General features: G+C 36.0%; 1 protein-coding gene across 1 annotated transcript in view; it reads right to left on the bottom strand.

The window, feature by feature from the left end:
- brm (ATP-dependent helicase brm) overlaps window positions 1–27,461 on the bottom strand; it is a 105,611-nt gene that overhangs the window by 65,345 nt on the left and 12,805 nt on the right. The gene's annotated exons all lie outside the window — the stretch shown is intronic.

The raw sequence follows: 27,461 nt of genomic DNA, 5'->3' as shown, positions 1-27,461 counted from the left end.
GAGCTAAGAAGAAAACTTAACAAATCTTGAAAATGGGCGTGACCCACCCCTCTTTTTGTTAATCTTTCCAGAATATTTTTAATGCCATAAGTGGCACGAATATCTCCCATTCCGAACGACATTTGGCATAAACATTTTCTCCATAGCTAAAACTGTTAAACTGCATTCTTACCCGTTTAAGTTCATTAGTGGTAACCTCTGTATCCTTTTTGCTTTGCGAAAATGAATTCAAAATTGTTTTTTTCTAAAGGAATCAAAATTTAAGTTTTGTTTTTGCAGCTGTTTTGTTTTATGGAATGTGATAATCATTAATTTTTATTTAAAGGCTGATAATTTAATCAATTTGTGATTTATGTATTGCACAAGGAGTGCTTTTAAAATTCTAAGATTAATTTCCGTTTATTTGAAGAAAAAATATTGTTACGAATATTAGTAAAACTAAGGGGAGCTGCTATCTCTAAGCCGATGCAAAGCAGTGACGTGAATTCACATAAATAATTCAATCATTATGTATCTACATAAACGAAACAATAATTGCGTCTACACATATGTACCATATACGTATACGAGCAGCGGAGAGTCAATGCACAAACACATGCATATATCTGGGGTACTCCTGAAAGTATGCAATGAGAGAAGCTATAAAATCGTGCAATTGTAGTTACAGCTGAGAAGTTTGAGAGCTGATGGGCTAGAAGATTCTGGAAATGGAAGCGCCTAGAAGATGCAACGTTGAAATTAGAGAGTATAAAAGGCAGCAAATGTAGAGGCGCTGGAATTCAGTTTGAGTTGAGCTATCAAGCAGTTATTGATTAAGCACGCAATCTGGCGGGCAATAGTAGAGTTTCATTTGAGCTATCAATCAGTTTGGTTATTAAGCCAGCTAGTTGCAAAGTATAAGTGTTATTGTGAAGTACTTTAATAAAGACCATTTTTCCATTATTAAATATTGGAGTTATTTATTCAACAGTTTAGTGATTCGAACTTAGCAGAAGGGCAAATAAGAGGATTTGCAAGTAAATTCGTTACAATTGGTGTCAGAAGAGCAATTGTTGAATAAATTGCAAAGCACAACAAGGACATGGCGAAGTTAAGTGAATTAAGGATCCAGCAACTGAAAAAGGAGTTGGAAGCCCGTGGATTAAATACAACCGGCAATAAACTCGAACTTCAGGCAAGACTACGACAGGCAATGGAATTAGAAGGAATTGACGTGGAAGAGTATGTCTTTCATCTTGATGGCGAGGAAACAACAAAAATGGAAGAGACAGTTACGCAGACAATTACGAGCACAGACTTGAACATGATTTTGGGTGCAATATCTGCTCAAACATCGCCAGTGGCTTCTCAACTGGAATCGCAAGAGACACGTTTAACATCCAAGATGGAAGCACAGGAGACACGTATAACATCCAAGATGGAAGAACGGAAGACACGTATTGCAGAAATGTGTTCAGAAATAACATCGAAGATTGAAGCACAAGAAACGCGTATTTCAGAAATGTCGACACAGATTACATCTAAGATGGAAGCACAAGAGGAGCGCTTATCATTGCAGGTGGCACAAATGTCTTCGCAGTTAGAAGCACAGAATACAAAAATTGTACAGCTCGAGGACAAAATGGATGCCGAGATAGAAGCTTTGAGAGGTCGTATACAGGAGTTGCAAATAAATCGCAATCCGAAGGTAAAGACACCATCCTTTGACGGTTCTGTTCCTTTCCAGGTCTTTAAGCTACAGTTTGAGAAGACCGCAGCAGTGAACAACTGGAATGTGGAAGATGAAGTTGCCGCACTCTTCGTAGCATTGAAAGGACCAGCTGCCGAAATCTTACATCCGATTCCAGAGTACGAACGGAACAGTTATGAAGCTTTGATGGCTACTGTAGAACGACGTTATGGAAACGAGCATAGAAAACAGATATTCCAAATTGAGTTGCAAAACCGCTACCAAACAGCAAATGAAACATTGCAGGAGTTTGCTTCAGATATTGAAAGATTGGCTCATCTTGCAAATGCGGACGCACCCGTGGAATAAACTGAAAGGGTAAACATCCAGAGCTTCATAAATGGCATACGAGATGTGGAAACGAAGCGGGCTACATATGCGAATCCAAAACTAACATTTGCTGAAACGGTATCCCACGCACTGACTCAGGAAACAGCGTCGCTTCTGTGTAAGCCAGTTTTCAAAGCACGCCGTGTGGAAGTAGAAAGGCCAGAGTGGGTAGACACAATATTGGAGGCGCTGAAAGGATCGCAAAAGCGGAGTGAAAAAGTTATCAAATGCTTAAAATGCTGGAAGTCCGGTCACATTGCACGTCATTGCGATCTTGGTCCTGATAGTTCCAACAATGTGGGTGGCCGTAAACGCAAAGCTGGCGAAAATGAGCAAGAGTGTGTCGGATGTAAAGAACGAAAACTTGTCCCGGCTGTTGAATGTCCTGTGATATCTGTGTCGCAAATTGGTAGAAAATCGAGCAGTCTTCCCGTCGATGGAAAGCTGGATGGCAAGGAGCGTGTACTCACTGCAGATACGGGCGCATCTCATTCCTTAATTCGATCTGACTTGGTCAACAGGAGAGTTAAAAGGTTACCTGGAGCAAGGTTGCGTACGGTCACTGGCGAGTATAACCAAGTTCAAGGAGAAGTGGTATGTGAGGTATTAATTGGAAAGGTCATGGTTCTACACAAATTCATTGTGGCGGAGATTGTTGATGAAGTCATATTGGGAGTGGACTTTTTAGTTGACCATGACATCAGGATCGATATGCGGAGAAAGATTATGCGCTATAAGAACCACTTAACTTTAGTTTGGAGAAAGGGTTCAGCAGTAATATTTCGAATTTATGGCTGCCAACAGTAGCGTGGTTGCCAAGGCGCGTATGTGCTGACTCTTTGCTCGATCACATCAGGTACTTCGTTTTGTCCTTATTCACCATCAAACCCATCTTTACCGCTTCTTTTTCCAGTTTGGAGTAAGCAGAACTAACAGCGCGGGTGTTTAAGCCGATGATATCAATGTCATCAGCATATGCCAGTAATTGCACGCTTTTATAGTATATTGTTCCAGTGCGGTTAAGTACTGCAGCTGGTATAATTTTCTCCAGCATCAAATGAAACCTCGTTTAGTTTCAAACGGCTCGGAGAGGTCCTTCCCAGTTCTGACTGAGCTGATGGTGTTGCTCGACGTCATTTTGCACAGCCGTATAAGTTTTGCGGGGAAACCAAATTCAGACATATCGGCATATAGGCAGCTCCTTTTCGTGCTGTCGAAGGCGGCTTTAAACTCGACGAAGAGGTGATGTGTGTCGATTCTCTTTTCACGGGTTTTTTCCAAGATTTGGCGCATTGTGAAAATCTGATCGATGGTGGATTTACCAGGTTTGAAGCCGCACTGATAAGGTCCAATTAGCTGGTTCATGTTGGGCTTCAATCTTTCGCACAATACACTGCAAAGGACCTTATATGCGATATTAAGAAGGCTGATTCCACGATAGTTGGTGCATTTTGCAGTATCCCCCTCCTTGTGGACTGGGCAAAGAACACTTAGATTCCAACCGTAGGGCATGCACTCGTCTGCCCATATTTTGCTAAGAAGCTGCTGCATGCGCCTTACCAACTCCTCGCCGCCGTACTTGAATAGCTCCGCAGGCAATCCATCAGCGCCCACGGCCTTGTTGTTTTTCAATCTGGTTATTGCTATTCTAACTTCGTCATAATCGGGCGGGGGCACATATATTCCATTATCATCGATTGCGGGATCGGGTTCTTTATATCTGCGCGGTGAATTGCTGCCTCCATTTAGGAGAGCACAGAAGTGTTCCCTCCATAATCTAAGCACTCTCTGAACATCAGTTACAAGGTCGCAGTTTTCGTTCCTACAGGAAGCTTAGTTTTAAAACAATTGCTATTTAAAATTGACAATACAAGTTCCGCCTCAGACCTCTCAAAATCGATTAATGTACTAGAATGTACTGAAGTCTATTTCATCAAAGCATCTTGGGATAAAGTGGAAGCCGCAACCGTCCCAAATTGCTTCCGTAAAGCAGGATTTTTGGAAACTTATGAGGATCTTCCAGATTTTGATCCCGAAGATGACATTCCACTGGCAATCTATGCTAGGCTTTAGGAAGGACTAGATTCGGCAAATGATTTGGAAGGTTTTCTCCAAGTGGATCAAAATGTTTTTACTGAGGACAACAATATAGAAATTCAATTTGACCAACAATACGATACTATGGGCATAAGTGATTCAGAAGATGAATGATGAGGCTGTAAAACTTGTTGCGCGCTTGAAACAATTTGCAAAAAATTACTATGTAGCTTTTCTGCACATTAATAATATCGAGTCACTTTGAAAATGAACATTTTAAATTAAAGCAATAAAACAAAACTGTGTACATAAGGTGGGTTAAGTAAAAGTGAATAGTATTCAAAAATAAAACAAAAGAAATTAATTAAATTACAACTCTTAAGAAATAAAATTTTTAATTATCTGGCCGAAGCAAATAATTAATTATCTGTCCGAAGCAAAACTTCGATTTCGAAATACGATCTGCTTAGAAGGAAGGATTTCACATATTTTAAAAACGGTGGAAGATTCCTTAAGGCCAGAACTTCTGCTGGTAGTGCATTGAATAGTTTACGAGACAATACTGTGTAGAGTGTGTGGCTCTCCAAGAAGGCACAGCGACGGTATTGTTTGCGTTTCTCCTCAGATTATATACTTCAGATGCTATGCTTTCCAGATAACCACATCTAATGAAAAAGAAGTTTAAAACTTTAAAATAATAAAGGTCTCTCACTGGAAGAATCAATAACCTTCTAAAAAGCTCGCTTGAGGAGTGCATTCGGTTCACCTATCATATTCTCGGTATTACACACTTTTGCAATGTTATAAGTGGTTGAATTTTGTTCAAGCTGGTGCCTCCCCAACAGGTGTTGCCATATAGCAATTTTGAGTGAAATAATGCGTAGTAAACTATTTTCATAGTTTTACTAGAGCAGTTATTCCTGAGTTGATAGAAGCAGCGTAGTGAATATTGCAAATGTTTTTTCAAGCGGGAAATGTGACTAAACGAATTCGCATTACAATCAACGATTAGACCTAGGTATTGAAATTCCTCTACTATGCCAAGTACAAAGCAATTGGCGCTACAGGGTGTAACAGAATTGAAAGTACAAGACTTTAGCTCAGGACATAAATGCTGTTGAAGGGTGAAGCGTTCGCAATCTGAAGAATGAAAAGTTATGTTGACATCTGGAGGTTGCCTTGAATTCAAGCTATAAAACATTAACTTAGTTTTACTGCTGATGACGAGTTTATGTTTTGCAAACCAAGATCTTAACAGAGACATCATTTTTCAAAATCTCACAAAGGTTGGATAATAATTTGAGAATGCTAATGACTGATGGAATGGAGATCAACTCGAAAACTATAAATTTTACACAATTTCTCAAAGGTTGGATAGTGATTGGAGAATGAAGTTGGATATCAATTTGAGTACTCCATTAGTTTAATTGGAGTTTATATTTAAGAGTTTAAGCAAACTTAGTTTAGGCTTAGCTTAACCAACTACTGAAAAACCGGGCCTTAAAATTGACTATTTTTGGAATACCTCAGGATTGTTTCGGGATTGTGCTCGTAATCGTTTCAGAATTTTTATAGATTAGATGCTTTGAGACTATTAAAGTCCGATTCGGCATTATTTGAAGAACATTTTCTGGACGATATCAAATTTTTCTAAGATTATTTCGGGACCATTTAGAGACTTTTTTCGAGATCTTCTTGGGGTTGTTTCGGATCCGTTTCTGGATTGTTTTCGTAATAATATCGTCGACACCTTTTTGGAACTAACTCTATATATTTTCAAGATTTTTGACGAAAGTATTTCACGATTGTTTATGGAATCATATCGGAAGAACTGCCACGAATATTTTTTAACGGATATGTTCGTTATTTTTGGAACTTATTCAAGATCATTAAAAAAAAAAAAAACAAAGTATTTCGGGGGAGTATTGGATCTTCCTTTTTTAAAAACTCCACTATATTCTTCCTTCTGGTTATCACCGTGTGCTTATCTCCGCGACTGAGAGTATTTCGCGATTTGTGGGGACTATTTAAAGATTAATTTCTGGACGATCCCGTTATTTTTTTAGGATCATATCTTGGCATATCGTGCGGACTGGCACGTGGTTTTAGGCTAGTTTTACGAATATGTGAAAGAAATCCACAACAAATTGACGCCTTATTAACACTTAACGAATCATATTGATTATGTCAGCCCATTTAAGTTCGAGCAGTGTTGTTGCTTAGAATTTAGTGCACTTCTCCCAACTCTGTTTTTTGGCAGTATACTATAGAAACTATTAGCAGTTTGGAAACAGATAAAACTGATTAACTGAAAATACAGCCATTGTACAGATATCAATTTGATAACACAATTCAACTGTACAAATATACATACATATATATAAACAAACAATTACTAGGAAATTTTCTTTTGAAAAAGTATGGCAAAATGTTTTGTCAAAACCACGTTCATTTCAGTTCGCTGGTATATGCGTAAATTAATTCCGTTTGTTTAACTAAGTAAAAATTTCCATTATAGTTATTAAATAAATTGGCTTATTATATTATACTTAGGAACCCAAAAATTTACACAAGCTATAATTGATCGAGGCGGCCGCCGTGGTGTTATGATAGCATGCTCTGCCTACCACCCCGAGGGTCCTGTGTTCAACTCACGGGCAGAGTAACATCAAAAATGAAGAATAAAGTTTTTTAATTAGAAACAAGTTTTTCTGATCGGCGTCGCCTCCCGGAAGTGTTTAGCATACCCTCGAATGTATTTCTGCCATGAAAAGCTCAGTAAGATGCCGTTCAGAGTCGGCATAAATAATAAAATATGTTGGTCCTATCTCGCCAATTTGTAGGAAAAATTAAAACAAGCACGACGCAAATTGGAAGATAAGCTCGGCCTAAAATCTCTTCGGAGGTTATCGTGCCTTGCATTTATTTTTTTATTTTATTTATAATGAACCGAGTGCAAACAAACAAGATTTTTTGTTGTGTAGTCTTGAGTTTAATTAAAATGTATTGTTATTTAAAATTGCTTGAATTTTTACTGACAGGTGTTTGCGTATTTTTTATTCAAATTTCTCAATATGGTATAAATAGCGCCCACAAAATTTAGTTCGATGTACTTCATACTTAAAAATTTGTGCGAAAGTTCTTAATATAAAATGAATTCAGGCCATATTTTCGCGATCTTTTTTGTCATTCTACGCTGCTTTTTAATGCAGAATTTCGTGTTATAAATGGAGATTATATAGAGATAAAGGACAGCCGACATATGGTATCAATATTTGGGTATGCCGAGTATATTTGCGTTGGCTCCATAATCTCGCAGAAGTCGGTGGTTACAGATGCGGACTGCGTATACCAATTCCAGGACGATAAGGGCAATCTCAACATTCTAGCTGGTACAGAGGATATAAGTAATCTAAACACACCAATTGGTAAAACACACGAAGTGAGCGATGTAACTTTTGATCGTGCGTATAGATACGGAGCACTATATATAGCTGTGGTTAAAGTGACGGGAGATTTTCGATCGCAGAATATTGTAAGTCTTTGCAATAACAATACCGAATTAGCACCGGGCGGAGAATTGAAAGTTAGTGGATTTGGTGGATTTGATAGGGAAAATGTAGGAGGAAACTGTCCTCCTCATCTCACAGCTACTACAATGTTTATAATACAAAAAGACCAATGCAAGAACCATCATAAACGGGTTTTATCGCTCACTGTACCAGACCAGGGTGCGCAAAAATTCGATCGCGATGGATCAAAAACATGATTTTCTCGTATTATCTCATTTTACGTTCGCGATTTCTCGCTATAAATACTTATAAGGACGAACGATTGCAAAACAACATATGTGTACCTTTTTCGTTTTTGAGAGACTAGATAAACAACTTTTCACAGCAGCCTTTCCGCCGCGATCGATCGCTTTGTACGCTCGTTCGTTTTCGATGTGTATACACAAAATTATTGCCTGCGGTCTCTCAACTACGAAAAATATTTTAACGAACGTTCGTTGAACTTAGCATTTATCGTGAGAGATCGAATTTTTGAGCAATAGCGATTGTTCTTCCTACGGTGCGATTGCAAAAAGTTGAGTTTAATCAGTCGAAAAAAAGTTATATATACGTGGTAGATTGTTTTTAATCTTATTATTATTATATTAATAAAAAATGGGGAAAACGTCGAATATTGACAAGGCAAAACTTGTGGCCTTTAATAAAGATACCAATTTGTCAATATGCCTTTTATGCGAAAAAAAGCTTAAAGGGCATATATTAGGAAACATTAAAAGACACTACGAGACCATACATAAACATAGCTTTGGTGAAGTGGAACCATCCACAAGTGCAAGTAAGAACTCATATCGTGTAAAATTAAATAAAACCGAGTTTATAAAATGTTGTGTTGGACTGGTAACTGTAAAAAACATACCATTTCGAATTTTCGACGGCGAACTATATTTTAAGGAAATGACTGCACCCTACGAAAAAAAGTTTAACTCGAATTTGAATTCTAAAATATCGTTGAACACGTGAACCTTATCGCAGATAACATAAAATATATTTTGAAACAAAACTTTCCAAGAAAATGTTATGTTTAAATATTGATATTGCTACAAGAATGAGAAAAAGTATATTGGCTATAAATATTCAATACATCAAAGATTTTAAAATTGTGATAAACACTATTGGTATGATACAACTGAAAAAGAGGCATACGGCACATTTCTTAAAAGAGGAAATATTAAAATGCCTACGGGAATATCAAATTGAACTGACACAAATTTATTCAACTACATCAGACAACGGGAGAAACATGATAAAAGCCTCCCAACTACTCCAGCAGGAAATGTCAGACTTGGAAAATGATGAGTTGGAAGTTCCTTCAGAAAACGAGGATGACGACTGCGAATCAGTACCCGATCGCTTAAATTCAGTGCTGGCCATAGTTAGATGTGCTGCGCATACAATTCAACTTGCAGCTCATAATTCCTTCAAGCATATGCAAGGAAAATTAGAAGATTGCAGAAATATTGTGAAACTCCTAAGCGCGAGCATTAGGCGTGGTCGTAACACTGTGGACATACGTATGCCACCTCTGGATCACCCGCTGGAACTCAACTTTTGAAATAATGGAGTCCCTGTTGAGTTTAAAAGATCACATAAATAGGAACGAGATCGAGTTTCCTGTTAACACTGAAATTGATTGGAGCTTTGTAGAAAGCTTTGTCGATGCACTCAAACCAATGGCGCAATGTACAAAGCAACTTCAAACTGAGCAATACATCATTAGTGATTTCTACAGAGATTGGCTAATATGTGAAGTCAAATTAAAAAGAATGACTGGAAATGCTTTTGCTGCCAAACTGTTAGAATCTATGGAAAAGAGAAAAAAATATTGATGAACAACGTCTCATTCCTTGCTGGTATATACCTCGATCCAAGATTTAACTTCTTAGATTCACAGTATGTGACTGATGAGCAGAAGAAAAGTGCTGTGGTATGTGTAAAAAATCTAACTATGTGCTTTTGTTTGAAAAATTGTCATTTCCTCAGGTGCATATATTACGAACAAACGCAAGCCTTAATTCCTTGAATGGAGAATGCAATTCGCCTAACGAAAGAAATGAATCAGAAGATACTGCGCTAGGTTTGCTTAATGATCCCTACAGTATTTTAGAAGAGGAGTTCAACATAATGACCAGGTGTACACTGACAACTGAAAGCAATGCTAGTATCCGCCAAAAGCTCGATAATTTAGCGTACGGCCAAAGGAAGCCTTTTGCTGCTGATATACTTGATTATTGGAAAAATCTGTCCACAAAAGAAAAGGATTTGTATAAGCTGGCTGAAGTCATTTTAGCTGTTCGGTCAAGTCAAGTTTCCGTTGAGAGAGGATTTAATGCGTTATCTACAATTCTCACTAAGCAGCGCTCCAGATTAAGCAGTAACACAATAAATGATTTACTTATGATTAAGCTCAATAATATTTTACTGGAAAAAGTAAATTTCTAAAAGTTCTATTCAAGTTTTACTAAATTGTCGCATGAATCTCTTTTAAATATTTTATATTTTCTTTAATTCATATTTTTAAGTTTATTTTCATTTTCTTGTACCTACTTGAAATTTTTTATTTAATGAATTTGGTGTTGAATTGCATATGTATGTATATATGTACGTATGTATATGAAGTGAATTGATATTTTAATAAATGGAAATATTTATAAAGATGTAGTTCCCTTTCTTGTACTTTGTTCATTTCAAAAAGAATAAAAGAAAACTTTGTTGTTCATGTGAATGTGTCTACCTACTATTTTTACATTTGATGTCATCATAATTGAAATACCCTGTATCCATACTTCCCTGCAAAAATCGTTGGATCATGTGGTCCACTGGAGTACTTACCATTATACTCCACTGTAATGCAGCAATGGACAAACTCATGTTTCTGCACGAACATATTGTAAGCCGATCATTGCTCGTTTTTATACCTTTCATGAAAATGAAATGGTATATTAATTTCGTCACGAAACCGAAAATTGTAAGTCCTTAAAGGAAAATAGATAGACCCACCATTAAGTATACCGAAATAATCAGGTTGAAGAGCTGAGTTGATTTAGCCATGTCCGTCTGTCCGTCTGTCTGTTTGTATGCAAACTAGTCCCTCAATTTTTGAGATATCTTGATAAAATTTGGTGAGCGGGTGTATTTGGGTGTCCGATTAGACATTTGTCGGAACCGACCGGACCGGACCACTATAGCATATATCCTCCATACAACCGATTTTTCAGAAAAAAAGGATTTTTGTAATATCTTACCCAATTTAACATATTGAAGCTTCAAACTTCACCATATACTTTCGTATATTGCACATATTGTTGCCTGAAAAAATTTATGAGATCGGTCGTATATATAGTATATATCCCCCACAACCGATTGTTCAGATAAGGAACTTTTCGTAATTACTGCCCTATTTTGAGCTAGAGGCTTCAAATTTCAACGAATGCTTACATACATATATAGCATATATTGTTGTCTGAAAAAATCATAAAGATCGGTGGTATATATAGTATATATATGGTGGTATATATAGTATATATATATAGTATATACATATATATTTTCGCAAATTTTAGCCCCATTTTAACAGCTAGAAGCTTCACATTTCACCGAATACTTACGTATATAGCATATATTGTTGTCTGAAAAAATCATAGAGATCGGTTGTATATATAGTATATATCTCATACAACCGATTGTTCAGATAAGAAACTTTTCGCAATTTCTGCCCCATTTTAACAGCTATAAGCTTCAAATTTCACTGATTGCTTACGTATATAGCATATATTGTTGTCTGAAAAAATCATAGACATCGGTTGCATATTATAGTATATATATCATACAACCAATTGTTCAGATAAGAAACTTTTCGCAATTTCTACCCCATTTTAACAGCTATAAGCTTCAAATTTCACTGATTGCTTACGTATATAGCATATATTGTTTTCTGAAAAAATCATAGACATCGGTGGTATACATAGTATATATCTCATACAACCGATTGTTCAGATAAGAAACTTTGCGCAATTTCTGCCCCGTTTTAACAGCTAGAAGCTTCAAATTTCACAAAATGCTTACGTATATAGCATATATTGTTGTCTGAAAAAATCATAGAGATCGGTGGTATATATATTATATACTTCATATAAACTGTCATTTTGACCCCTTTTTTACGGCTAGAAGCTTCAAAATTCATCAAATTTCATCAAATAGTTACGTTTACGTCATATATTTTTGAAATACGTTATTCGTAGTCATAGTTTTTACATGCAGACCATAAAAAACGTGAAACTTTGCATCCTCACACAGATTACCTACCTATTTTTTATTTTATATTTATCTTAAAAATCGTTTAGATATGTTCAAATTTCACCAAATGCTTATGTGTATAGCATATATTGTTGTCTGAGAAAATCATAGATACCGGTGGTATATATAGTATATATCCCATACAACCGATTGTTCAGATAAGAAACTTTGCGCAATTTCTTCCCCATTTTAACAGCTAGAAGCTTCAAATTTCACCAAATGCTTACGTGTATAGCATATATTGTTGTCTGAAAAAATTGTTGAGGTCGGTGGTATATATAATATATATCTCATACAACCGATTGTTCAGTTAAGAAACTTTGCGCAATTTCTGTCCCTTTTTAATAGCTAGACGCTTCAAATTTCACCATATGCTTACGTATATAGCATATATTGTTGTCTGAAAAAATCATAGAGATCGGTGGTGTATATATTATATACCCCATATAAACTCTAATTTTTGCCCCCTTTTTACGGCTAGAAGCTTCAAAATTCATCAAATTTCATCAAATAGTTACGTTTACGTCATATATTGTTGAAATACGTGATTCGTAGTCATAGTTTTTACACGCAGACCACAAAAAAACTGAAACTTTGCATCCTCACACAAATTACCTATCTGTTTTTTATTTTATATTTATCTTAAAAATCGTTAAGGCATGTAGATCTGTTCACTATATATTTCTTATCTTATACATCCGATTATTCGGAGATTACGAACGGGATAAGATTATTGTTCAGCCTCATTCATGAAAGGTATGAAGTCTTCGGCACAGCCGAAGACAGTCCCGTTCTTACTTGTTAACGATTGTAATCACTACACGATGTTTATTGGACTGTGGGTACTCCATGGATTACTCTGATGTAATGCGGAGCTGGAGTATATGGTCCAGTCCTAGGACATCGCAACGTTAATTGGACCATCTTTTTTGTATGAATTGTGGTTAATTTTGGAGCACTCGCTTGGTCCATAGCGAGTACTCCAGACATGCATGCATGGAGTACTCGCGATTTTTACAGGGTTAGTATTTGCGTGAAAAGTTTTAGGTAAATAAATTTATTTCAAAAAGACATATTAGAATCATACATATAAGTATGCTTGCATATTCACATTGGTAGCATATCTATATATATGTATGTATATTAGGGTGTGCCAAACAAATTTTTTTTTACTTTTGATATAGTGAAAATTAAGTTCAGGACATCCGAATAGCTAAAAAAAAAAAAATACCTGGCTCGATTTACCTCCGAGGAGATTTATATTGAGCTTCTCTTCCAATTTGGGTCGTCCTTCTTTTCAATTTTACCTACAAATTGGCGGGACTCCGAACGGGGAAAGCAGATGAATTTTCGCTGATAAGGCTGTGTGCCAATCGATAACATTTTACTCAATGGAAAAATGAAGTGTAAAGATTTTGGTGAAAAATTTTCGATTTAGATGTGCTAATCCACGTGCAAAGAATTTATTTTGTCTTACATTTAGTTTTTTACGCACGCTTTTCACATGCATTTCTTCTTTTCGTATGTTTTTGGTTTGTTGGTGCTTGAGAAGCTATTATTTTTTGCATTTCTGAAACAAAATATATGCACGAGCACACAAAAGTAATTGCCAATTTTTACGTAGCGATTATCAATATTTTACCTAGCCTCATTGGCTAGGGAAAATTCTGACGTTCGTATTCACCACGATAAGTATCAAAATTTTCCTTCGGCTTGTCAAAATTTTACTTTTTCATGTGATTGGCCCAGGGTATAAGTTTTTCATTGCAGAAATACCCTCAGATTGTTTGCGAAACTACCCTAACTATGTAGGTATAATTGATAAAACTCTTTTTGATATTGCTTTGCCCGGGACTAACCCATAGAAAAATTAAGGTCGGTATGAGACTCTTCTAAACATAAAACAACAAATAAAAATTTGAAATTTTATACAGCTATATTTTTAGATGCCTTGAAAATCTTTTTCATTATAACAACACCCAACCCAATGTATATATGTATATGCATTTGTATAATTTCTTATTAATGATAATTTTGTATGTACTTGGGACCTACTCCTCTAGGCGATCGCAATACATATAAATTAGAAATAAATTCAAGTAAATTTTTCAGTTTTGTTAAATTCTTATTACAAAAATAGTAACTTTTCTTTGTGTTAAGATGGGATAACCCTTTATTGCTTAATGTATGAGAACATTTTAAAAAAAAAATTTTAATTTATTTACAATTTATCTAAAAATTAATTAATTCAATTTTTCACAGATTACTTATAAAAAAATATTCTTTTCATTTAACTTATCAAGGGAAGACTCAAAGATATTGCATCACCATTATTTAAAAGATTGTGTATTTTACAACATCATATTGAATTTCAAACGAACGATCGCGATCGATCGCGAGATCAATCTTCTTAAAACGAGAAAATATTCGAGTTTTGCAGTGGACGGTCGCAAATAACGATCGATACCGAAAAATCGAATCACCACGCTTGATAAGAAGTTTTGTCGCTCGTATTAGTTTGTGAAAATTGTTGTAGCTTGTGAGAGATTGTTTATTCATTCGTAGGCAAATTCGATTTCTCACTCGCGAGAAATGCCAAGCACTCAATGTTAATTGAGCGATAAGTTGTTTGAGAGATCGTATTTTGAGCGTTCTCCGCACCCTGTACCAGACACAACCATTTGTGGTGGATGTGGTGAAAGTAGAGGTATGCTGGGTTATGGAGATGATGGAGCAGGGGCACTTGTGAATGGCCTACTTTGTGCGGTGGCACATCGTACTTCTAATCACCACCTTGTTCCGTATTTATTTACAGATTTAACAAATCAAAGAGTTAGAAGATTTTTAACTGACAATATGTAAAATCACTGTTGAGTGGAATATCACCCTTACTCGACAGAACACCGAATTTGGAAACATTTTGTGATAGGTCGTTTTCGAATTGAAATATGGTGAAATTCCACTCAACAGAACAGGCGATATTTGTTTTATATATCATGTATAAATAAATTGTTATGATTGCGAATAAATAAATATTTTAGATTTTATACAATGAAAGTTGTACGTATGTAAATGCCTTAAATTGTGAGATCAAAGTTTGATCACTAAAGTTGCCTCGTGTATGAATAGATCACGAGATAAAAAGAAAATTGCGGAACAACCACTTTGAAGCCCTGACAAACTCCTTGTAAAATGGCTGATCCAACCAACTCTATGGAAGTCAACGTAATCGGTTATTGAAGTCATGGAATAACGCCTTAGTCATAACGATACCATAGCCGACCAATTAGTTTTTGGTTTTCACCCATACCCATAATCTATAAATGTTTGCGCTAGCGAATTTATTCACATTTTGGAGATTATATTTTTCGTTTCGAAATTTTTTACATTTTCTATTGCATGAAGTTATCACATATTTTAGGTTAAGGCACCAATAACCGATGCCAGTTTGGTTAAGTGAAAATCAGCCCGATTCTAAACAAAAATTCCGTGCGACTTTTTCCCTTCTCCCATTCCTCGTATTCTGAGGTGTTTAGACGGAGGAGACGTGGTGGTGATCGTGGTGGTTAATTTGTGAGTGTGTTCGTGGATGTGGGGGGTTCTAACCCTACCTCACCCCTAGGCGGCCGGTCCGGAGTAGGTGGATACTCAACCGGAAGTGGCTTCGGCTGCGAAAGTCATACCAAGACTTTAAAGTGGTACCACGGGGAACAGATAGCCCGCGGAGCTTGCTCCGTTTCTGTTCCTTTGCGGTTGGCCCCTTTGGGAGCATCGTGGTGGCTGTGGTTGATATCCGAATGCGGTAAGAGTTGGTCAGCTCGAATGTGGAGTTGCATTGTAACCGGGTGCCATGACCCATAGAATGGAAGAGGTGTTAGATAGGCCTCCAACCTCACCAAGGTGATTATGTGTCCACTCACATTATCGATTGGTACCAAGGTAAGCGAGCCTTGGGAGCTGGTCAGACCTGCTTTGACCTGTGTACTTGGTACATACGTGAGGTTAGGTCTTCGAAGACAGGTACTCACGTAAAACCTACACTCGCTGTTCTCGTATTCTGAATAAAAATTCCTTGAGTTTTTTCACTTCCACGGTTGCCACTTTGGATCCATTTAGACCAAATTTGGTCCGCTCCAACCCCGTGTGGTCCGCTGGTCCTTTTTTTTCAACTTTGGCCCTTTTTTGGGCGAGCCGTCACTATTTTGGTACTTTGATTTGAATTTTTGAATTTTTTTACTTTAATAACAATACGAAACACTGATAAAAAAGTTGGTTGTTTGAACACCCTGTGAATGGCAATCGATTTTCAGTAACTCTCACCAGCATAGGCGATAGGGATTTAAGGGGTTATGTAGCGCAACCCTCTCAAGGGGTTTCCAGCGAAATATATATAGCTTCTCCAACCCAATTGTCAACCTCACCTACCCGCGGCGATTCCTGTTTCATTAACAAACGAGGCTATGGCGACCCCAAGCTCCTCATGGAAATAGGGGGCGGGGAGGGAGGGATGGCCTAAAGGTTTAATGTGGTCATATAAATCGTTCCTGAGATGGTCGGGCTAGTACCTTAATGGTGCTTTGTTACCGGAGCGTGTCGGATCCATATCCGGCAATGGACCATCAACATCGATAACACTCCTCAAAGCCTTCGGGGAGTGTCTTTATCGGTAATACAACAACAACAACAACAGCAGAGCCGATAGCTATTGACCGTTTTTACATAGAACGCTTTGTCGTGAAACATTGTTCGTGTTTCGAAGTAAGTGGCGTTAGTGCAATGCAATTAGCAAGTTTAATGTCAGATCCCGACATAAAAGCGTATATGCTGTTTCTCGCCTATATTCTTAAAATTATAAATACCTTAAATAAAGAGTTCCAACCAGAAAAGATTCGTCTGCCATTCCTATACCATCAAATTGAAGCACACTTCAAGCTTATCTTGAACAACTTCATGCATAATTTTGTGTATTTGGTGTTGGAAACGTTGCTACAGCAAATGAAAGCTACGGATCCTGAACAACTTTTTTTCATTTTAATTTTTTTTTTGCTTATTTTAATTTGTTTTGATAATTGTTAATTTGCTATACAAAATTTGAAAAAATAAGATACGGATTTTTATGTTGCGGATTTGCCCTGACGTAGCAAATGCATAGCCGTATAATTTTTTGGCGTTTTGTGTAAAACTACTACACTCCCCTATTGCATGCTTAAACATTTTTGATTTAAGTGATAAAAGTTACTACCTTGAATTAAAAAATATTTTTGTTGGAAGTACAACGACTTGCGGTTGAACTCTTAAAGCAAATGCAAAAACGCTTTGATTTTTCTAGATGTGAGATACAAGTTGTATGTACAATTACGCCCGACAATGTATTAGCAGAAACCGAAACTTCTATAGTACCATTAATAAATAACTTTTTGTACTTGATAAAGTGCGATCAATATACCATTGTTACACAATGGAAGCTTTTAAGACTATTAAATTGTGATTTTAAGCCTGATGTAAACGTTTTAGCTTTTTGGGAAAAAGTAAGCTTTTATAGAAATAGTATGAACGAAAAGTGTTTTCAATCAACCACATAATGTTAGCCCAAGATCTTTGTAAGCAAAACCCAGGTCCTCATTACGTTTGGTCGGTGAAAGACATAGGCTGATCCTAGAAAAGTTATACAATGAACGATATAAAACTGTTTTTATTATACGTTTTTTTCGATGTAGCCCAGAATATATTATAAACATATAGGCCCGTAATCATAGTCGCTGACTAAAATACTCTTTAGTTAAAATCTTGCCTAAATTAAAAATGGGATTAAAAATTTTGGTCTGTCATAGACATACTAAACACAGTTATGAGCTAAAATAAGCATGGACAGGGTATCCGCATGAAAAAAGGCATTGATTGGCGCTATGAAGAAATTTTTTAGAAGTTTTAAAAGTTCACCCTGTTCCTTACAACCGTGGTTACTTGACTCCACGTATAAACAATTATAATTATACCTTTCATGAACATGAAATGGTATATTAACTTTGCTCCGATGTTTGTAACGTTGAGAAATATAGAAGATAGACTCACCATTAAGTATACCGAATTGATCAGCGCGACGAACTGAGGTGATATAGCCATGTCCGTATGTCCGTCCGTCTGTCTGTTTGAACGCATATTAGTCCCTTTTGAGATATCTCAATGAAATTTGGCACAAGGATGTATTTTTGTATTATATTAGACATTTGTCGGATCCGGTAGGATCGGACCACTATAGCATATATCTCCCATACAACCGATCGTTCAAATAAGACGATTTTGGCCATTCCTGCCGCAATTTAGAAAGTGTAAACGTGAAACTCGGTGATATATATTCTAATATATCATAGAAGATATACTGAAAAAATCACTTCGATCGGAGCTATATATAGTATATATCACATACAACCGATCGTTCAGATAGAATGATTTTTAGCAATTTCTCCCTAATTTCCAATATAAAAACGTTAAACTTGGTGATATTTATTCTAATATATCATAGAAGATTTCATGAAACAATCATCTCCATCGGAGCTATATATAATATATATCCCATATAACCGATCGTTCAGATAGAAAGATTTTTAGCCATTTCTCCCTTAATTTCCAATATAAAAACGTTCAATTTGGTGATATTTATTTTAATATATCATAGATTTCCTGAAAAAATCACTTTGATCGGAGCTATATGTATATAGTATATACCTTTCCCATACAACCGATCGTTCAGATAGAAAGATTTTTTTTGCCATTTCTCCCTTAGTTTCCAATATAAAAACGTGAAACTTGGTGATATATATTCTAATATATCATAGAAGATTTCCTGTAAAAATCATTTCTATCGGAGCTATATATAATATATATCCCATACAACCGATCGTTCAGATAAGGAGGTTTTTTGCCATTTTTTATTTTGTATTTATCTTAAAAATCGTTTAGGTATGTACATCTGTTCACTATATATTTCTTATCTTATACATCCGATTATTTGGAGATTACGAACGGGATAAGATTATTGTTCAGCCCCATTCATGAAAGGTATGAAGTTTTCGGCACAGCCGAAGACAGTCCCGTCCTTACTTGTTTTTTACTTGACAAAAACTCTTAAAATACCACAAAAATTGCCAAGGAGTACCTGAAACGCGTTTTGATCATAATCCGGTGGCGAATAATTATCATTCAATTCTATTTAAAAGTTATTAGCAAACGTTTTGTAAAAATTCGCAGTTTTTTTTTTTTTTTATCAGCCGTCAATTTAAAATTGAGTAAACAATCTATTAATTGAACGTGAACATACTTATTTAAAGAAAATTTACTTAATTTCGTTCTTAAAAAATTATTTAAATCTCGCAACATAAACGAATAGGTAGTTAAAGCGGATTTGGGCTCCTTAAAGCAAAGGAAGCAACAAGGCGATTCACTCATACACTCGTATTTATGTTGAATAGTTTATATATAGTTTGTAAAAATGTTGTAAAGAAAAGTTTTTTCCATTAAGACAGATGTGACGGCCAAAATGATGCAAACCTTAAATGTTAGGTGGCCCTAACCTCTAAAGCCGTTTAATTTAATAGACCCGAAACCGAATAGGGATATATCTAACCTCGATACTAATAAGTATGCAGGACATTCAATGATAATCAAGTTAAATCAAATTTAGCTTTGTCTTCGCAAAGTCAGCATAAATAAAGGGGTTTTATTATAAGGGCCTATTACGGTACACAACTCAACTTGGTTGGGTTGTAATTAAAACAACTCAACTTTCAGACAACTCAACTCCTGTTTGGTATTACGAATTACAACTTATTTCAGTTGAAGTTGAATTGGTGCTGCCAAGCTAAGAAAGTGATGATTTGACAGATAAATGAACAGCTGATCAATTTGTGGCAGAAATTTAAGCATTTTTAAATGTGATTTTTTTATTAATGTTATATGAAATCTATTTTAAACTGGCGAAAATGTTGGTGATTGACATGTCGCGAATACGGAAACATTTGCGTGATCATTCCAATCCCTTGGAACTACCAAGCACCAAGTAAGAAAATGTTTAAGTGACAAATAATGAGCTTCATATGAAGTTATTTTGCAGATTGTAAAGGAAGCATTTTACTCAGTACTAAACAAAATTAAGAACCATTTCCGCATACGCGTTCGTATTTTAAAATTATGCGCCACACTCCGATTCCTTGCTGACGGCAGCTATCAAATATGCTGTGGAAATGATTTTAGTGTTGGACTGGTATTAGATATAATTGAGAAGCGTATTTGTGCGAAGTAGATTAAAACCCTAACAGAAAAAACTGTATTTTACTCAAATAGGATTCCCAGGAGTAGTGATTAGTATCAATGGGACTCGCATAATTTCACCTATCTTGGCTGTATCCAAACTGCGACCAGCCTCGTCCAACTATGGAATATCAATAAAGTCAAAAAGTTATTCAATGTAATTCGTTTAAACGTTGGTTTTTCTAGAAATGTGTACAAAATTGTTTATTATTGTTTGATTAAAAAAGGTTTAACTACCGGCTTTACATTTTTTGTTTTTTTTTGGTAACGTTTTATAAGCCCGTGCACCATCTAACTCTTATCAAAGGTGGTATCAAAAGACGGGTTTCCATCTCCGTTTTTAGGATTCGAAAGCGAAAATTAAAAATTTTATTTCAAAATGGCCCGAGAGGGTCCGAAATATGAGGCCCGGTCCACAGTTTTTTTGCACAGAACATCTTTCTGCGTTGGCAGCCTTTGGCCGCGATTCGTAAAAATAATCCTGGTTGGGTCCAACACCTTTCTGCATTGCTGTATACAAAAAATCTGGCAAAATACAACAACCACATGAAATTAGATTTTATTAGAATTAATGTTTGTAGTAATTCTTTACGACAGCATGACACTGTTAATACGTGTCCAAAAATATCGAGAGAGGTATTAAACGACGCGTCTTGACATCAGCATTAATAATCCGAAGGCGGAAAATACAAATTTTAACTCGTTCAAAAGATATTAAACACAAACCGAAAAAAGACAACAACATTACAACAACCACATGAAAATCGCCAACTTCAACTGAAAATATCTCCGGACAGAGATAAAATGTTTATTTTCCGCTTTCGAATTATTGTTCTCGAGATTAATAGCGTCTTTTGGCACCTCTCTCGATATTTTTGGACGCGTATTAGCAGTGTCATGCTGTCGTAAAGAATTACAATTTTTGTTTTCGGATTCTTAAATCGGAGGTCGAAACGTGTCTTTTGATACCAACTTTGAAAATTTTTGTTAAAAATTAGGTGGTGAACCGTCTTCTAAAACGTAACATTTTTTCAAAACAACTGCAAAATTGTATGAGACAACTGCTAGTAAGCAGTTGTAAGATTTTGACGTCTTTGACAACTACACCAACACAAGGTTGTAAACGGCAATGCCACAAAAAGTTGTAAGGCTAGACAACTCAACCGAAATTTTTTTTGACAGGTTGAGTTGTAATCTGTAATACCAAATTGCGAAAATTCAACCCAACCAGAGTTGAGTTGTAAACGGTAATAGGGGCAATAGTTTTCCATAGGAAAGAATTGACCTAAAATGTTGAGCCTTTGTACATGGACCTGCAAAGTGTAAGTCCCTTTTACATTCGAAAATCATCAAGTCGATCATAACATAGACTAAGAGTGGGAAGGAAAATTTATGTTGCTAACTCTTGTTGTATTCCGTGTTTTAATTGCACGCTTTCTTTTAAGTGGAATTGGCAAATGTAAAGGGGAATAGGAGACACAAACGGAAATGCCAACAAAATTGAATTCAAGAATTGTGTAATGTAATTCAATAATTAGAAGTCGGAAATAAGAAATTATTATTTTATTAATAGATATTCACAAAAAACCGAATAATTACACTCAAATGGGTGCGAAACTGGTGAAAATTGTATCAGCGCAAAACGCCTTTTAGTTAATTATTTCCTATGAACAATAATATTACCGAAATTACATCAACCACATGAAAGTCTTAAGCTTTTTTTTTGGAAAAATATCGTGACACAGTGCAAGTATTACTTTGCCGCTTTCGGATTATTGCTTCCGAAATTAAAACGCGTCATTTCACACCTCTCCCGAAATTTTTTGACATGTATTAAAAATCGACGCCCGTGGTAAATAATTCCTTCCATTGAATATTTATTTCTAAATTTAATGCCAAAATCAGTATAGGATGCTACCTTTTCCTCAAAAAATACTAAAATAACAAAACTCACAAATATCTATGAATGCGGAATAATCTTAATTAAAAATTTCGCATATGTGGAGGCAAGTAACCATCGCACATTTTAAAATTGTGTAATTTTCGTCACAAACATATTATTAATACGCATTCTAGGTATAAGAAGTTAGTTCCCGACGTATATTTGCTTGTCGGGGAAGCCTTTTTTCACTTCCATTTAAGTTCATCGCGTTTAAATAGCAAATTGTTTAATTTCTCGCAACTTTTGACAGCAGACCACCAACTTAAAACCTATTTTAAAAAATTAAAATAGGGCTGATGTCATTTTAAATTTAAAATACTTTTTTAGAGATAAAATCGTGTTTAAGTGGACTATAACAGACTTACAATGATATTTAATTTAGAACCATGTTTAAACCAATAAAAATCTATTTTATTTCGACTATGACTACGGGCCATATGCTTTAAGCTTTTATACTCAGCTGAGCAGAACTCACAGAGTATTGCCGTCTTTCAGTGAGCTTTACAGCTCCGGCTCACGCTCAATTCTCACGGGAATGCTCTGGATCATTGAGACTTGAGAAGCAGATGTTGTGAAATTTTCGCACACGTGAAATGTGATAGGCAGATGTCGCCGCTGTTTTTCATTTAACTCATACGGCGAAAGGCTAAGCAGCGACATCTATTTTTGAAAGAATAGGTATATTAAAGGCCGCGTTGCCAACCTAAAAAGAAGTAATTAACAAATTATCTGGCTCACAGATTGAACCAGACTTCTATCTGGATTTATCTGGCTCAAATCGTTGTTGTTGTATTTACATGCAAAATTATTTATCTGGCTCAGGATTTTACCACCGGATGATAGCTTATATTAACTTAATTCGCATAACGGTAATCCGTAATACTATTTTCACACAGACGGCTTATTGAATAATAAAGGCAATTTTCTACATTAAGACGCTTATTGAGCTCAATCTTCCCTACAAAATTCGAATCTATTATTATTTCATTAGTAGCTAATCGAATGCCTAATGAAGTCAAAAGCACAATGCAACTCTGTTGGCAGCTTTCCGCTTCCGTTTCCGCTTCTTAGTTTTTGGTGTGTTCAGTGCTTAAAAATGTCATTTGTCAAAGCAAATGTCATTGTCTGCATGGCGGAACGATACAAGGTGGCCGCATCGAACAGCTGATTATAACCTTTTTTATTTGATTTGATACATCAACTACCGGCGCAGTACGATTTTGACATTTGTCCATCGAATTTACAAGTACATGGAATTTTTTTTGTTTGTAGGTATGTCACCATGCTCCCACCTTGTATCGTTCCGCCATGATTGTCTGTCTCATCCTTCATACTAATCGAGCAGCTACTTCTGTATGAAAGCAAAAAATTTACGATTTCATTAGCAGGTGAAATGAGATCATTAAGTTTCTGTGTGAAAACAGTATAATACTGTTTTGACACAGAAGGCTTATTGAATAATAAAGGCAGTTTTCTACATTAAGACGCTTATTGAGCTCAATCTTCCCTACAAATTTCGAATCTATTATTATTTCATTAGTAGCTAATCGAATGCCTAATGAAGTCAAAAGCACAATGCAACTCTGTTGGCAGCGTTCCGCTTCCGTTTCCGCTTCTTAGTTTGTAGTGTGTTCGTGCTTAAAAATGTCATTTGTCAAAGCAAATGTCATTGTCTGCATGGCGGAACGATACAAGGTGGCCGCATCGAACAGCTGCTTATAACCTTTTTTATTTGATTTGATACATCAACTACCGGCGCAGTACGATTTTGACATTTGTCCATCGAATTTACAAGTACATGGAATTTTTTTTGTTTGTAGGTATGTCACCATGCTCCCACCTTGTATCGTTCCGCCCTGATTGTCTGTCTCATCCTTCACACTAATCGAGCAGTTACTTCTGTGTGAAAGCAAAAAATTTACGATTTCATTAGCAGGTGAAATGAGATCAAGGGGTTGTGGGATTCAAGGGGTTGTGTAGCGCAATATATAGCTTCTCCAACCCAATTGTCAACCTCACCTTCGAGCGGCGAATCCCGTTTCACTAACAGACGAGGCTCTGGCGACCCCAAGCTCCTCAGGGAACTTGGGGGTGGGGAGGGAGGGATGGCCTGAAGGTTTAATGTGGCCATATAAATCGTTTCTGAGATGGTCGGGCCAGCACCTTAATGGTGCTGTTTCCGGATCGTATCGGATCTGTATCCGACAAATGACCATCACATCGATAACACTCCCCAAAGCCTTCGGGGAGTAACCTAATCGCTACAACAACAACAGATCATTAAGTTTCTGTGTGAAAACAGTATAACGGCATAAACTAATCGAGATAGATATAGACTTCTATATATCAAAACGACCTGGCCGAAAAGAGAAATTTATTTAGCAATTTCCGTCCGTCCGTCCTTAAACACGATAACTTGAGTAAATTTTGAGCTATCTTGTTGAACGAACGAAATCGGACTATAACCACGCTCACTTTTTCGATATCGAAAATTTCGAAAAACGCAAAAAGTGCGATAATTCATTACCAAAGACGGATAATGCGATGAAACTTGGTAGGTGGGTTGGCCTTATGACGTAGAATAGAAAATTAGTAAAATTTTGGACAATGGGCGTCGCAACGCCCACTTTTGAAAGAATGTAATTTGCAAGTTTTGCAAGCCGTAATTTGGCAGTCGTTGAAGATATCATGATGAAATTTGGCAAGACCGTTACTCCTATTCCTTTATGTGTGCTAAATAAAAATTAGCAAAATCGGATGACGAAAGTCAAATTATAAGAAAAAATTGAATATCTTTACAGTATATAAGTAAATTATGTCAAAATTCACCTCCAGTTATGATATGGTGCACCAAAATACAAAAATAAGAGAAAATTTCAAAATGGGCATGGCTCCGCCCTTTTTCATTTAATTTGTCTGGAATACTTTAAATGTCATAAGTCGAACAAAAATTAACCAATCCTTGTGAAATTTGGTAGGGGCATAGATTCTATGACAGTAACTGTTTTCTGTGAAAATGGGCTAAATCGGTTGAAGCCACGCCCAGTTTTTATACAAAGTCGACGTCTCTCCTTCCGCTCGGCCCCTAACACGATAACTTGAGCAAACATCAATATATCTTTACTAAAATCAGTTCACGTACTTACCTGAACTCACTTTATCTTGGTATAAAAAATGGCCGAAATCCGACTATGACCACGCCCACTTTTTCGATATCGAAAATTACGAAAAATTAAAAAAATGCCATGATTCTATACCAAATGCGAAAAAAGGGATGAAACATTGTAATTGGATTGGTTTATTGACGCAAAATATAACTTTAGAGAAAACTTTGTAAAATGGGTTTGACACCTTCCATATTAAGTAGAATAAAATGAAAAAGTTCTGCAGGGCAAAATCAAAAGCCCTGGTAAAATTGGCAGGAATACTGTTCGTTGTATTACATATATAAATAAATTAGCGGTACCAGGCAGATGATGTTCTGGGTCACCCTGGTCCACATTTTGGGCGATATCTCGAAAACGCCTTCACATATACAACTAAGGGCCACTCCCTTTTAAAACCCTCATTAATACCTTTAATTTGATACCCATATCGTACAAACACATTCTAGAGTCACCCCTGGACCACCTTTATGGCGATATCTCGAAAAGGCGTCGACCTATAGAACTAAGACCCACTACCTTTTAAAATGCTCATAAACGCCTTTCATTTGATTCCCATATCGTACAAGCACATTCTAGTCATCCCTAGTCCACCTTTATGGCGATATCCCGAAATGGCGTCCACCTATAGAACTATGTCCCACTCCCTTTTAAAATACTCTTTAATACCTTCCATTTGATACACATGTCATACAAACACATTCCAGGGTTACCCTAGGTTCATTTTCCTACATGGTGATTTTCCCTTATTTTGTCTCCAAAGCTCTCAGGTGAGTATGTAATGTTCGGTTACACCCGAACTTAGCCTTCCTTACTTGTTAAATATATACATATGTGTATAAGACTTAAACTATGTCCATATGTCATAAAATGTATTTAATTATCATCATCAATAATTATCATCAATTTTAATTGATTTTGTTTGTTTGTAACGTCGTGTTGTTTTGTACTTTTTAAGTTGTTGACTATTACGTTGTTTGTATACCACTAAATGAAAACAAATGTTGGTCCTTTTTTTGAAATTGGGTCCTTTTTTTTAAATTTGCTCCTTTTTTCGACGAATTTTGGTCCCAAATGAAAACAGGCTGTGGCAACCGTGGTTGGTTCCTTCTAAATTTTAGAATCTAAAAATGTAGCTAATTAATAGTTCTCACACATTCAAGAGCAAACAACAAAAGCTAATATTGCGTCACCATTTTCTCAAACGAAAAAGTTTTTCTCCGTGTTTTGTTTACTCTGCGCACTTATGCAAACTTTTGCTCTCTCGATCGATGGTGCGCGCTCTCTTCAATAATCTCATTATACCTTTCATGAACATGAAATGGTATATTAACTTTGGTCCGATGTTTGTAACGTTGAGAAATATAGAAGATAGACTCACCATTAAGTATAACGAATTGATCAGGGCGACGAACTGAGTTGATATAGTCGTGTCCGTCTGACTGTTTGAACGCAAACTAGTCCCTCAAATTTTGAGACATCTCAATGAAATTTGGCACAAGGATGTATTTTTGTATTATATTAGACATTTGTCGGATCCGGTAGGATCGGGCCACTATAACATATATCACCCATAAAAACGATCGTTCAGATAAGACGATTTTGGTCATTCCTGCCGCAATTTAGAAAGTATAAACGTGAAACTCAGTGATATATATTCTAATATATCATAGAAGATATCCTGAAAAAATCACTTTGATCGGAGCTATATAGTTATATCCCATACAACCGATCGTTCAGATAGAAAGATTTTTGGCCATTTCTCCCTTAATTTAGAAAGTATAAACGTGAAACTCGGTGATATATATTTTAATATATCATAGAAGATTTTCTGAAAAAATCACTTTGATCGGAGCTATATATAGTATATATCCCATACAACCGATCGTTCAGATAGACAGATTTTTGGCAATTTCTCCCTTAATTTCCAATATAAAAACGTTAAAATTGGTTATATTTATTCTAATATATCATAGATATCCTGAAAAAATCACTTTGATCGGAGCTATATAGCTATATCCCATACAACCGATCGTTCAGATAGAAAGATTTTTGGCCATTTCTCCCTTAATTTAGAAAGTATAAAC

The sequence above is a fragment of the Eurosta solidaginis genome, chromosome 5 (genome assembly GCF_040869045.1).
Source record: "Eurosta solidaginis isolate ZX-2024a chromosome 5, ASM4086904v1, whole genome shotgun sequence".
Lineage (NCBI taxonomy): Eukaryota > Metazoa > Arthropoda > Insecta > Diptera > Tephritidae > Eurosta > Eurosta solidaginis.
Note: the sequence above shows the minus strand (reverse complement) of the source record. Positions and strands in the feature narration are given on the sequence as shown.